General features: G+C 33.2%; 2 protein-coding genes across 2 annotated transcripts in view; both read left to right on the top strand.

Moving 5' to 3' along the window:
* Positions 1–4920: 4920 nt before the first annotated feature.
* Positions 4921–14348, top strand: part of MED1 (Mediator complex subunit 1) — a 509044-nt gene continuing 499616 nt past the window's right edge. The window contains exon 1 of the mRNA XM_080174835.1: positions 4921–4954. The gene's annotated coding sequence lies outside the window, so the exon portion shown is untranslated. The remainder of the gene's footprint in view (positions 4955–14348) is intronic.
* The window catches only part of LOC145330225 (ankyrin repeat domain-containing protein 13C), a 526153-nt gene continuing 516726 nt past the window's right edge, over positions 4922–14348 (top strand). The window contains exon 1 of the mRNA XM_080174836.1: positions 4922–4955. The gene's annotated coding sequence lies outside the window, so the exon portion shown is untranslated. The remainder of the gene's footprint in view (positions 4956–14348) is intronic.

Here is a 14348-nt window from a genome sequence, read left to right as displayed (position 1 = left end):
TGAATAATTTGCAAGATAGTGTATTCAAGATAGTGTAAGAGCAGCTAACTGACAGGAAAGCACTTGGCTCATAGCTTGAAGAAAATAATAGTAGCTTATTACTAGAGTGAATGTGAATGCTGGTTACATGATCATAACTGGATTTTATTCAAGTGTGATTTCCAATTGCGACTTTAAAATCCAATTTGAAAACAAACACAGGCAAGTTTTTTGTCCTAAGCAGATCAATACTTCCCTTCCTAAAAGCTACCAGTAGTAAAGGGACCTAGGAAGGTGTTGAACAGGAAGACCAAAATGTAGGATTAGCAAAGCAAAAATAAAGGGCAGTTTGTCTATCAAGTGGTGTTAAATTTGGAATCATAGACCCACCTGACTTTCAATCAGCAGAGTAGGCGGAAACCATGGTGTATTTCTGAGTAATAGAGAATGAGAGGATATGAGCTCCTAGCTAGATGCATGGCAGTCTTGGCTTTCATTCATGGAAAGATCTCTCATGACAGTAGTTGGTTCATAGGAAACCAAAGGAAGTAAAAAGTAAGAATACTTGAAAGTTTATTCTGAATCTTGAGGTTATCCCTTTACATGGCAAAAGTCAAGCCACAAGTTCAATAGCAAACAAGTGCCATAAAGAAAGAGTCAAAAGTGTGTGAAATTGTTCATTAACAAACAAGGTCAGAATTCTAAACTGACTTCCATCAAGATTTATAGGCTGGGTGAAACATGTCAGCCGGCTAGAATAGAGGTCTGGCTATACCAGGGTGGAGAGAGGTACCCTGTTTAGTGGAAAGTATTATGAGGCATACTTGTTAAAGTTGAAGGACAGGGACGGTAACTTTAACATCTTTAAACAAGAAGTTTAACATGTGGATTGATAGGAGATAATGTTTTAGTGAAAGAAATTTGAGGGCAATAACTTTATGTTGTGGAGTCAAAGGCAAAGTCAGATAGATTTAATCATGTTAAAGCAGTTCTGACGTGCAAAATTATTGTTGAACATTAATTCAAAATAATTAACTCTTACTCAATTTCTAGACTACAAATCTTATTCCATTTATTCTGAAAGATCTTGTTATAGATGATAGCACAATCTTCAGTACAGCTGTTACTTATTATACTTTTCTTGCGTAAATTTAGGCTAACTAAGCAGCAAATGTGAGAAAATTGAGATTTTTTTTGGAAAAACTATGAAATTTTGGATAAAAAAGTAATTTTCAAAAAAACCCACAAAAATGATCAGCTGTGATTTAACGAAAGTCATGTACTGAACTGTCATTGTCTCCCGGTCATGACTACATAGGTCTTGTGAGACGTATGTCAAAAGAAACCTGTTTTCTATCCAGGACACCGGTGTTTATCTGTCCGTGTGGTGGAAAATGGATTTTTAAATCTAAGTTTGTCTGTATAAGTAAGGGGTAACCTAGTTTTTTAATCAGTTGCTAGACTGTAGAACATATAGTAATATTATTTTAAAATGTAAAATCTATTTCATATTACTTTCGAGCAAATTTAGAGCGATCTCAGAGATTTACAAGACAAATGAAAGCTTCGTTTATATAAAATGGGGAATAGTTATTTCTCGCATCGTATTATAAACAGCTTTCCGCGGATATAGAATGTACAAGTATAAGATTAAAACCAGTTTTTTTATCCCCGAGGTGCCGAAGGCACGGGCTTAAAAACTGGTTTAAATCTTATGATTGTACATTTTTATATTTGTAGAAAGCTGGATATAATACGATGCTAGACATAGTTTTTTCATATGGATGAGAACCGGTTCCTATCCACCCGATTCGAATGAATACGAGAAAAATCCTTCCCAATATATCAATTTTAGGATTTTGTATAAATTTAGTATAATATCAATAAAGTTTGATGAAAAATGCAAAAAAAAGAAAAAATAGGTATGGAGAAATTGAGGGAACAGTTAGGTACACGAATGAATTATTGTTAATTAGGGGAGTAAGTGTACTAATATTTAGATTTAAATCTTAAAGAAAAAATACATAAACATATTTAAATAGACTTCTTTTAAACTACAAATCTCTATCAGCAAATGTTAATGATATTAATTCCTGCCACTGAAAAAAAACGAATACTACATATATTAATAGTAAAGGTGCGAATTAATTTAAATCATTGAATTGTTTGGTTGTTCTATAAAAGTTTATTGTTTAAATATTTTTTTTGTTTGTTTGTGCTAGTACAGTAATATATCGTCAACGGTTAAGACAAAAATTTAAAAGTAAGATTTGTCAATGGATATTTTTCAGTTTATTTATGGTTAGGTTTAGGTCAAACCCGTATGAATTATCTCTACCCCCCAACAAAACACAACATTATTTAGATACAGTACCTATCCTAATACACTAACGTTGGTTCGCGTATCTTACTGGTGAACATTGAACAATACACTCAACATTCCACAAATTTTGATTAAAACTCACAAGGATGAAAACTTCCATAACATAAACAAGGACGATAATATCCAATACTTGCGGGTTTCTTTGACAAAATTAAGATTCTCAATAAAGACTTTTTAATTTCTTTTGACTTTTGGCAATATAACATGCAAAACATTTTTTTTATAACATACACAGATCTTTAAAAACTGTTTATTTTATTAGTGAAAAATTTATGCTGTAGTAATAATGAACGGTTGTGATGGTTTGATAATACACAAAATTACCCCTTCTTTAATTTACAACTAGTGGTTTAAACGTTTAGGCACTCAACTTAATGAACTAACGAATCAAAATTAAATTACAAGTTATTGAGGAAATGAATAAAAAAATGTAATAATAAAACTTTGGGGACAAGTGTAATAAACAGCCCAATGTCCCCGTTCTCTCTGTTTATGCTGTTGTAATAGTCAGCGGTTGTGATATTGTGAAATACTCATGTATCCTATTATATAAAGTAGTAAGCGTTTTTTGTCTGTCCCGAAGGATCTCGCTAACAGCTGAACCGATATTGTTCTCCTGTACAGTGAAGCTTCTTATAGGTCCTGGGAAGGTTTTAAACTATTTTTGGAGAGGGTGTCTTCACCCCCCTCCCCCAAAAAAATATTTTTAAATTCCTTTGAAACTTAAATTTAAAATTGGATGAGGTCGACTTTTCCCCCTCCTACAAGTGCCCCTATAGGCTTCTAGGGGGCGTAGCCGCTAGTGTATACATAACATACTTGAAGGGTGGTATTGTGAACAATATAATAACCCAGGGACTGAAGGGAAATTGGGCTGTTTATTACACTAGTCCCCAAAGTTTTATAATGACATTTTCTTGTTAGTTAGCTTAACAATGTTGGGATTTTTTGTATTTCAACCACTAATTGTAATCTACAAAAGGAAATTTTGTTTATCATCATTGGGGATGTACTTCAATTTATCGGCCATTGGTTTATCCCTTTAGATGCCTGAAAACAACCCTTGCTCCTTATGGCACTGTAAATTTTTTTTAATTAAAAAATACATTCAGCATGTATAGATATGCAATACACGTACGTATTCCTAGTAGCCTAGCTTCACTATAACTAGTTTATGTCAGTAGTAACTTAACCGTCATAGAGAGAGGTGAAACGAGATTGTAGCTCCGTGAGGGCGCGATGCCGAATTTTTTCCGGCTAGCATGGCATTATTAGCTCAATAGATAATTCACATGAGCTAAATAAAGTGCTACCCTTGTTCTAAATTGAATGCAGATATTGTCATCAGATCATCAGATTTTAGAAGTAACCTCTCATATCATGAGAAGGCAGTGAAAAAATTCGTGCTTTACTTTAGAATATAAGAAAAGTATACATATGTGTATGTTTTTTTTATTGTCTACACCTGTTCCAGTTTTACCCAGCAACCCTCCTCCCCCTCCCCCCTACTCTCGACCAAGTCACTATGCCCACACTCATCCACCAACCATCCACTATCCATCTACCCCCAAAATTCTCCAACCCTCAACAACCCAATGTAAATTGACCGCTGTGCGAAATATGACCTGACCTTTAGCTTTCAGACAATTAATTTCATCAGCTGAACAAGATCTGGGGCAAAGGGGAAGAAAATGGAAATACTCTTCCCCTTACATTTACTACTCCAATGGTGTTTTCCAAGCCTACCCCTTTGGCTAATTATAATATGAAGAAAGGGGGAGGGGATAATTTATTTTATCCTTTGAGCCATGGTGTCACTGGCTACTCTTGCTTCTTTCTACTCTGAACTGGGCGTTGTAATAAAGCAGCAGATATTTGTTGACACTGTATAAAATGTAAATTTTCCCAGCCATAGCAAGTATTTGGACATCTGTGGATTTGTCTGCAAAGTTATTCTGAGAAAGTACTTCATACTACAGAAAAAGAATTCTGATTTGTGTGCTGAAGCTACATTATTATAATTTAAGCATATTTTCCCATAGAGTAGTACTATGGATGCCTATAGAGTAGTACTATAGATGCCTATGGAGTAGTACCATGGATGATGTCTGGTCAATGGAGCAGTACCATAGCTGGATGAAACAATTTTACAACAACCTGATGCTTCCTGTGGAGTAGTACCAAGAAGGAAGACAATATTATGTTGTTTATGGAGTAGTACCATAAATTCTTCTTATTAGATGAATCATAAATAGGTTAAACATGATAATAATAACATTAATTTTATCAAAATGTAGCTATTAGAACAAAAACATTATTTTATTTTGTATTGTGCATGTACAATTTTAGATATTTATGTATGGTATTTTCCTCAAGATGAAATATATCATTTAAAACACAACTAGTTTATGTCTGTATGTCCGTTCATTTCCACAATAAAGTAAGTTAGGTATTACTACTGTATATTCCTTTTTAATTATTGGTTTTAAATATTGAAAAGAAAAATTGAACAAAATTAAATTACTAGCTATTAGAAATAAAACCTCGTCAAAATCTACTAAGCTAATATTGCTTGATTCACTTCTACAAGAGACAAAATAAATTGATAATGATTGCTAAAATTAAAATATATGTCTTAGAATGGTATTTTTTAAATAGATTTACAAACATACTAACTTTAAAATATAAATTAAATGTCATAATCAGTGATTGATTGACAAAACTTGACTGAAGCTGAAATTTTTAATAATACTTTGTTGTATTTAAAATACTAGCGGTTGCACACTTAGCATATAGGGCAAATAAATAACATAAAACCATCTGAAGATTTTGATGACAAAAACAACATATCAATGACCTTTATAAAGCTTCTCTATAATGTAAGACTCAATCAGTTCATTAATTACCGGAATCTTAAGCTACAGACAAAAAAATCTTACTACTTTAAATAATAGGATATATATTGTTAACTAGTTATTGCTGCGAAACTTAAGGACATAGTCGTTCTTGTTGCATTAAAGTTAAATTTTAAGTACCCATTTTTAAAGCAGTTTTTACTGGATTCAATTATTGATTTTTTGTTAAAAAGTTCACTTTATTTCATTATTTACAATATCACATTACAAATTTGTTTTTAAAAAAGTGTGTATGTAAAAATGAGCGTATTTTCACTGCGTCAGACCGCGCGTATGAACGCTCGCATGTATGTATACGCGAGTTAAGCACTAAGCCACGACTGATCGTAAATTTTGTATGAATTTCTCCACCCCACCCCCCTCCATCCCCCTCTTAGTCCCATCTTTTTTCAGCCACCCCCTGTCGTCCTTTTAAAAACATGATTTACACACTATGTAGTATCTAAAACCACCCTCCCCTACCCCCATCTTTATCTATTTAACCCCTGCAAATCGGGGGTGGGGGGAACCAAGGGTTGGCTTATAAGGGTATTAAAATGTATGTATATGTGTATGTAAGTTTTAGCCCCCCCCATGACACATACAAGATATCTATATTATCAAACATATAACAAGCTACATGCATATCATTTAAAGCGCAGCTTCTCTATAAATTGTCATTACGTCACAATCTAAACGAAACTTAATAGGGAATTAAATAAACTCTCAACCAAAAAGTGGTTCAATGTTTTGTAAATTTTACATTTTATATTCTGCAAAAATATCATATTTTTAAGTGGTATAACCTATTAACATAATCAACCTTGTAAAATGTAAATGTTATATTTATATATTTTATGTTTTATAAGATGTTAGAGCTAAGAAAATTTACGTAAAACTTAGTTAAGTTGTCTTTGCAGTAGAAGAAAAAATACGTTAGTCTGTCAATAGGCAATTCAGTTGTAAAAGGAAATAAGTTTAGGCTACAAATATAATAAAAAAAAAAAAAAAAAAAATATGCATTTATATTATTTAGGTAATTATATTTAAAAAATCTATATAAATTGTATAAATAAAAGTATGTTTTAATTCGTTTAAAATTCATTTTTTTATTTAGATACTTTTGTAGGCACATTTGCCCTACTTATAATTCCTTGTTGTTAACCACACTTATTCGGCTAAATATTGTATTATCAAAAGTTGACGGAATTGAAAGCACACCATGAAGGGATGAATGGATATATTATTATTTGGATCTTACAACAGATTTTCATATTATCTAATAAAGTGAAACTTGCAGCAGGCTAAAATAACAATCCTTCTTTTTCCCCATCCTCTCCCCTCCTACTGTATGAACGAACTGACCAATAAACGATTATTTCCATGTCATAATATCCACGTATATTGTACATCCATTGAGGGAGGATACTTTCTGTAGTTATGGACAAGCAAAATAAGCGCAAGGGTGTTATATTTGACTTCAAGAGAAACTCGTTTTTCATTTTTTAATATGGTTTACTTAATAGATATTTAACCTAGCTATTCTATACTGGGATTAGGGGGGGGGGGGCGCATTGGGCTGTTTATTACACTAGTCTTCAAAGTTTTACAATAACATTTTCTTATGCGTCGTCGGCTTAACAACTTGGTGGACTTATATCTAATTAGTGTTCAAATGTTTCATCCACTAAATGTTATCTACAAAAGGGGTACTTTTGTGTATCTTAAGGATCTGTAATATTAATTAATTATCACAAAAATTTAAATAGAAAGTTTCCCTTCAAATAGACAGTACCATAAATTACAAAATTTACAATTGTCTTTTGAATCATCTACAAACAAAATACACACATATATTATTTTTGTTGGATTAGCAGGTAATGTTCTTAAATCACCCCCTTTACTGACTTCAAATCAAATAACAAGGGCAAGTAAGTATCAAAAGCGAAGCAATAACATACTAAAAATAAAATATGGTAATAGTTATTTATTAAACCGTATTATAGACAGCTTTCCGCGAATATTAAAATGAAAAATTAAAAGATGAAAACAAGTTTTGTTAGTCTCGTGGGGCCGAAGGTCTGGACTAACAAAACTGATATTAATTTTTAGATTTTTATTTTAATATTCGTGGAAAATTATCTGTAATACGATGCTATATACATGATTTTTAGTATGGCTGAGAATTTAGTTCTTAGTCCCCGTAAGCTAATCGGTTTTAAATCCATACTAGAATTGTGTATTGTCTTTGGTAATGCAGGTTTTACTAGGAATCTAAAGGGATAAGACAATGGCTGATAAATAGATGTACAATTAGTGGTTGAAACGTTTTGACAATCAACTAAATGAAATGTCCCTTCCCTCCTTTTACTATTTTTACTATATTTATAAGGTAGCTGTGCTATTGACACTTATCAAGCATTTGTCAAACTTGCATTGTGTTTTAAAAAAAATATTTCGTGCTTATTAACGTAATTGTCCTTGTTTCACAAATTGTAATCTACAGAAGGGGTAATTTTGTATATCATTGGTGATGTACATCAACTTATCGGTCATTGTCTTATCGCTTTATAAGTTGTGTGTCCAAACGTTTCACATAAATTGTAATCTACAGAAGGGGTAATTTTGTGTATTATCATTGGGGATGTACATCAATTTATCGGCCATTGTCTTATCCTTTTAGATCCCTGGATACAAGTACACTAAAAGGTTTTGCAACTTATTGCCTTTGGAGTTTATTTTAAAAAACACGCCACTAATTTCAAACTTCCTGTATTTTTTTAAAGAGACAGAGACTGAAATTCGGGAGGGAGGTGTCCACACCACCTCGATCGACTCTCCCCCCCCCCCTTAGGGATCTAAAGATTTATGACAATGGACAATAAAATGATGTCCATCCCAAAGGGTAATAAACAAAATTACCCCTTCAAGAGATTTCTTTAAAAGTTTGGACACTTCGAGTTTGGAACCAACCAATCAAAATTCAACAATGGAACCCAACTAATAAGATAACGCAGTTTAAAAACTTTGGGTACCAAAGTAATTTATTGTCAATTGTCCCCTCCCTTCGTGTATTTTAACATTAATTAAGGTGAAAATAAATTAAAGCTTTCCCAAAAACTCACATCCATTATATACATATTTAAAAATTTTAATATACGTTCCTATTCCTTAAAAAAACCTTTTTATATTTTTTTCCCAATTGATATTCAGTAATTACGCAATCCTATTCAATCATAAATGAATCAACAAACAGAAATGAATTGATAAAGAATAAAGGGATCTGAAGGAATAAGACAATGGCCAATAAATTGATATAAATCCTCAAAGTTGATAAAAAAAATTACTTCTGTTGTAGATTAAAATTAGTGGTTGAAACGTTTGGACAATCAACCTAATAAAGCAACCAATTACATTAACTAAAGTCTCCAAAGTTGTTAAGCCAACGAATAAGAAAACGTTATCATAAAACTTTGTGTCCTCTCCCTCTGCAAAGAATATCTTTGCTAATTATAGTTTTATAAATTATATTTAAAATTAGAATTCAACTGTAGAATTAAGTCAGATAAATTCGCAGTTTTTCTAATAATTTAATATTTATTTATCGCATCCTATTAAAGACAGCGGATATAAAATAAAAATTGTCTTAATAACGATGCTATACATGATTTTTCTATGCATGTTACTACAGATTAGCTCCGCTACAATGAATGATATTAATTAGTTTTTGGGGTAGATTATTCTTGTTTAAAACTTTATTTTTATGTTTATTTTTAGTTGGTGGGTAAAAGTTTTAATCTTGAGCTAGGAGCAGGGGCGTCCAAGCTTTTTTTTTTGGGGGGGGTAAAAAATTTTAGGGGGGGGGGTAATTCGTGTTTGGGGGGGGTAAAATGGCGCGCGAAGCGCGCCGAAATTTTTTTTTACCCCCCCCAAAATTCTTACCCCGGGGGTAAAATTTGATTGGGGGGGGTAATTACCCCCCCTAAAGTCTGTTGGGGGGGGTAAATACTCCCCCCAAATCTGTTGGGGGGGGGTAATTACCCCCCCCAAACTAATTTACCCCGGGGGTAAAATTTTTGGGGGGGGTAATTAAATTATGTAAAAAAAGCACCTACCTAATCTATTAATTTAATAAGTACTATCTTATAACATAAAGTAGTAAGTAAGGTTTATTTGACTATAGCTTCAGATTTCATTACTTTTAATACTGAGTTCTCCTTTTTAGGAAAGCTTCACATAGATCCCATGATGGTTCCACACTATTATAGGTCAATCCTTTGAGTGGTTTTAGGCTATTTTTCTCCTCCCTTTTTACCCATTAGAAAACACGAGTTCTTAGATGCTAAGGGCGCCACTACTATTCAAATATATAGTAGTATCTCATTCTTTAGAACATAAAAATACAATAATTAACTCACTAACCAATGAACCAATATGATTATACTTTAAAGTGAAGCGTCTTATAGGTCCTGGTAAGTTTTATAACTAGTTTTGAGACACCCTGACATCCTCCCAAAAGAAATCGCCTATAGAAATTCTTTTTCATTATTTAATGAAATATTTAATTTAGTTAGGTATCTATTTTATGGAATCTTCAGTGCTTTACAATTACATCATAGATCCCCGGGATGGTTTTAGCCCTTATAAAGGCCCAAGCAAATAAAACATGATCAAACTATTAAATTTTTTGTTATCATGGTTAAGAACTGTTTTAACTGGTTGGACAGTAAAATTTTTTTTTTAAGAACATTCAATTTGGGTGGGGTAAATACCCCCCCCAAAATCGTTGGGGGTGCCTACGGCACCCCCAAGGTAGGGGTAATTTTTTTTTGGGGGGGGTATTGTTCACAAAATTTTGGGGGTGCCTACGGCACCCCCAAAATCGTTTGGGGGTGCCAAATGGCCCATTACCCCCCCCCTTGGACGCCTATGGCTAGGAGTGGTCGCCTTGATAAGGGTTTTACAAAATCATCAAAACTTTTCCAGTATGGCTTTAAAACCGACTAATATCCGCTGGATTATAACCGGTTCTAAGTAATACTAGAAATCATTTATGGTATTGTAGACAATTTTCCAAGAATAACAAAATAAAAATCATAATATTAATACCAGTTTTGTAAGCCTAGGCCTTCGGCCCCTCTTGACTAACAAAACGTGAATTAAACTTATCCGCGGAAAGCTGTTTATTATGCGTTACAAAAAATATTTTTTACTACTTTTTACGCAGCTTATCTATAGGTCATTTGATTTTCTGCCCAGGGTTCTAAAGGGATATGACGATGGCCAATAAATTGATATACATTTCCAATGATTACATAAAATTACCCATTCTGTAGATTACAATTAGTGGTTGAAACGTTTGGACACCCAACTAAGAAAATCAACCAATTGAGATTCAATAAAAGTCAACAAGGTTTTTAAGTCAACGAATAAGAAAACGTTATTATAATACTTTGGGGACTATTTTAATAGTCAGCCAAATGGATAGTGGACAAAATAATGCAACGTCTCGCGGTCGTAGCGGTCATGCGTCATATAGAAGGGTTACGCAAATTTCAGATCTCAGTTTTCACCGTTTGATTTACTATTTTTCTTCATAAGATAAAAGCGATGCTTGCAAGATTATTTATTTCGCTATAATATAAAGATAATTTTTATTCAAATCGCGAAATCTGGGATCTGAAATTTGCGTCACCCTTCTAAACTGAAAGTGGGGAAGAGAATAAGGGATGGGGTAGAACCGGTTATCATAATGTTTTATTTTCTCGACTTTAAACTAAACTCTATCAGCCAAATGTCCACGATCTCATGGGTTTTACAGAAAAACCATGCACTACTCGTATTCTATACCAAACCGGCTCTTGTGAAAGAGAAATATATCCTAGAAATATCACTCCCCCTTTTAAAAAAAATTAATTATTCTTTAAAGTAAAACACAAAAATATGAAAGAAAATATAATTTCGTTTTCCCTTTCATACGATTTCCATTTGACCCTGTATGTGATAAAACTGTACATATATTAAGCTTTAATAGATATGTTCTTGAGTCGTTCATTTATAGTAGAATTGCTGTAGAAACTTACAAGGACTACAGATTTTACAAAAGTACCTTGTCGAGCCCTTGTTTTCAATTTTATTGAAAATAACCCTCTTGGTTTTGAATATTAGTTTGTTTGATTATTACTTTAGATAGGTCAGGTTAGGTAATATTGAGTTCTGTGAAGCCCAACAGGATTAGAGCATAACCCAAGGGTTAGTGCAACAAACAACCCCCTCCCCCTTATTTTTTTTTTTTTTTCAAAATTATTGTAGGTACATAAAAGGTAAGGAAAGAAAATGGGCGAAAAGGAGCTGGTAAAATTAATTGGGAAATATTCATATTCAATCAAATTATCGTTACAGACCGAACAGATCTATAGTATAGATGTATATACAGACAACTACCTCCCTTCCTTTATCAAAGACCTCTTTCGTCTGGTTCTAAATTACTTTATGCTACTTGGCTGTGTTAAGCGACACCATTAGTTAATTTTCAATGACCCAATAGAAAGGTTGCACAATGCAGTTGCGATGGGGAGATACAATTATTTAACTCTAATACAGACAATCAATCAATCAATGCGTTGTTACACTACCTTACTAGACCTTAGGAACGGCTTAATGTCCAGAGAGGGAGGGGACATTGGGCTGTTTATTATACTAGTCTCCAAAATCTTATAATACCCCTTTTCTATTTGTTGCCTTAACAACTTGGGGACATTTTTTGAATTTTGATTGGTTGGTTCATTCATTTAATTGTCCAAATTGTTTCAACCACTTATTGTAATCTACAGAAGAGGTAATTCATTGGGGATGAACATGAATTTATCTACCATTGTCTTATCCCTCTGTCTCCCTGGCTAATGTCTGTGAATGGTATACCCTGCGGGCTTGAGGCTTGTAATAATACAATGTGAAATATTTCGAAACTATATTATAACATTTTTTCCGTCTTTTACGCGATTTTTGGGAAAATGGGAAAAGTATAAAGATTATCTACAATCCAAAGTAGAACGTTGTCTGTCTGTCTGTCTGTATGTTTGTTTTTACCGAAGGATCTCGCTAACCGCTGAACCGATCAGGATCTCCTTAACAGGGTAGCTTCTCATAGGTCATGGGAAAGTTTATAACTTTTTATGAGGAAGGGTACCACCACCCTTCCAAGAGAAATCGCCCCTAGAAAAATATCCCGCCCCCCCCCTCAAAAAAAAGGTTTTTTGTCTGTAGCTTAAGATTTCTATAACTACTGAATTGATTGAGTAATAAGTTTGATGAAAGCTTCTTATAGGTTCTTCGATGGTTTTAGACAATATAATTTTTATATCAAAGTTTGGTTTTAGGCTATTTTCCTTACTCTTTCCAATACAGAGCTCCTAGATGGTAGAAGCGCAGCCGCCAGTACTTGATTATTTTACAAGCAAAGCTTTTTTATAACTAAAGGGTATTCGTAAATCTTCATGTCTCATATACTGTTCTATTTAATAGCAATACAGTTAATTCTACTTTTTTTCAATCAAAAATATTCTTCCTATAGAATTAGGGACGTCCAAGCTATTTATTTCGATGGGGATAAAACGAGGGATTTCAAGGGTTTGAGGGGGATTAAACACCCCTTTATCCCCACAGTTAAACTTTATCTCAGACCATTTTAAATTTTCTTTTATTTCTGGTACGTGGCTCAATTTGCCCCAGGATATAGTCAGTTTTACAAGCGTAGCAACTCTATACATTATGAACTTATTGTTTCTATATACTCAGGGATCAAAAGAGATAAGACAATGGCCGATAAATAATGTAAATCCCCTTCTGTACAATTAGTGGTTGAAACGTTTGGCCACTCAAACAATCAAAATTCAAAGAAAGTCCCTAAAGTTGGCAAGCTAACAAACAAGAATACGTTATTATAAAACGTTGGGGACTAGAGTAGTACAAAGCCAAATGTACCCTACCTCCCAGGTATAAGCTTATGATGCGTAACTTAAAATTTCTTTCACACCCTTTTTAAAAAATAACAGGATTTTTTTCTCTATTTATGTCTGTCTCTCTATACCTTAATATTGCTAACAGCTGAACTGATATGGTTCTTCTTTGCAATGTAGTTTCTCATATATCCTGAGAAGATTCATAACTAGAAGTAGTAAGAGTTTTTATCTAAAGATTAAGATTTCAATAACTACTGAACTGAATAAGTTCCTTCGTTTGGACTTTGGAGATGCTCCAGATAGTTATTGGTTTTAAGCTAGTTTATTGTAAGATTTAAGCCTTGGGATGGTTAGGCTATAATTATATTACTTGCCCCTTTAAATTCAGAACCCTTAGATGTTAGAGGCGTATGAAAAACCGCCTAAAAATGTGCTTAAACCCCTGCGGGAACTTGTCCTAAAAAGTTTATTTTAAGCCTTGCTCATTCTATCCTAACCTGAAATAGGATCCAAGATCCTAGTAATAGTGTCTAACTTTTTATCTTTGTGACGTAACAAAAATCGAAGGATGAGAGGGGAGGTGGGAAAGGAAACCCCTAAAAAAGAGATGGATTTTTGTTACGTCACAAAGATTAAAAGTTAGACACTATTACTAGGTTCGGATCCAATTTTCAAAAAAATACAAAATATCTATGTTTATTGACCCTTTTAAATTATACTAGTAGCTGCTCTCCTAGCCTCTAGAGGATCTTCATTCATATGGAAAAAAGCCTAAAAAATTCATAAATCCCAGAACTTAAATGAAGCTTTCCTAAAAAGGAGATTTGAATCTGTTCAGTGATATTAAATCTTAAGTAATAAACTAAAAAAAAATAACTTTACAAAGTGTCTTAAAATCAGCCATGTGACGTCATAAGATTGAGGAAGATGAGAGGAGAAGTGGGAAAGAAACCCCCTAAGAAAGAGAAGGATAATCATTTTTATGACTTAATATAGTTGAGAAACTTTGTAAATTTACAAAAAATCCTTATTACTTTATAGTATTTTCAGTTGTTGCGCTACGTAGGGACATAAATATCCTTGTTACAAATTTGACGATTGTCACTTGGTTAATCGCACGGATCTAAAGGG

This window comes from Acartia tonsa, chromosome 10 (genome assembly GCF_053477335.1).
Source record: "Acartia tonsa isolate MP-2025a chromosome 10, ASM5347733v1, whole genome shotgun sequence".
Taxonomy (NCBI): Eukaryota; Metazoa; Arthropoda; class Copepoda; order Calanoida; family Acartiidae; genus Acartia; species Acartia tonsa.
The sequence above is the reverse complement of the archived record's forward strand: the minus strand, read 5'-3'. Positions and strand labels throughout refer to the sequence as shown.